Raw genomic sequence first — 1,124 nt, forward strand, 5'->3', positions numbered from 1 at the left:
TGACGTCACTTTGTAGGACGATTCGGAAGCTAGCGGCGCGTGGGTTCCCTCGGTCGAAAAGCAATGCATTTTCCCCATAGACTTTTGGAAAATCGCAAAAAATAAGATCTGTGTTTAACAAAGGGTTGTGACCCTTACACGTTTTGTCTAGCAAGATAATCTTTACAAGTTAATCCAAAATTGATACATTTATACACAATGCTATGCTTCCAACTTTGTGGGAACAGTTTGGGGATGGCCCTTTTTTTATTCCAGCATGACTGTGCGTAATTGCACAAAGCAAGGTCCATAAAGATATGGTTGGATGAGTTTGGTGTGAAAGAACTTGACCTCAACCTTATCGAACACCTTTGGAACCAACTCCATATTAAAGGGTTAGTTCACCCAAAAATGGATTAATTATTAATTACTCACCTTCATGTTGCTCCAAACCTGTGAGACCTTCGTTCAACTTTGGAACACAGATGAAGATCTTTTTTGCTTTCTGTCCCTCAATTAATGGCTACACAACTACCACTTTGACACCTCAAAAAGTTCATAAAAAGATAGTAAAACTAATCCATATAAATTGAGCAGTTTAGTCCATTTTTTTAAATGACTCGATTGTTTTACATGAGGAACAGAATATTTAAGCTTTTTTAAGCCTTTATTTACATATAAACATTGATCAGCAAACATAAACAGAAGCTCAACCGAACCTGCTTGACGCACAAGAACAAACCTCTTGCGGAAGCTGAAACGCGCTGCTTAACATAAGAATTAACCTCATTGGTTCTTACTGAGGTTGAAACGTGCTGCGTAACACAAGAATGAATCTTATTGGTTCTTGCTGAAGCTCAAACGTGCTGCGTAACACGAGAATGAACCTCATTGGTTCTTGCTGAAGCACAAACGTGCTGCGTAACACGAGAATTGACTTTATGCACAGCTGCACTACTTCCTGAACTTAAGCCAGATCCTTGTTTCCTGTCTGCTATTATTGGCCAAACTTGATTAATTCAGGTGTGTCTGATTATTGTTGCCATGACTACTGAGGCCAGTCACACCTGAAATAATCAATTTGACCAATAATGGCAGACAGGAAACAAGGAGCTGGCTTAAGTTCAGGAAGTAGTGCAGCTGTG

This window comes from Pimephales promelas, chromosome 1, assembly GCF_988280905.1.
Source record: "Pimephales promelas chromosome 1, fPimPro1.hap1.1, whole genome shotgun sequence".
NCBI lineage: Eukaryota > Metazoa > Chordata > Actinopteri > Cypriniformes > Leuciscidae > Pimephales > Pimephales promelas.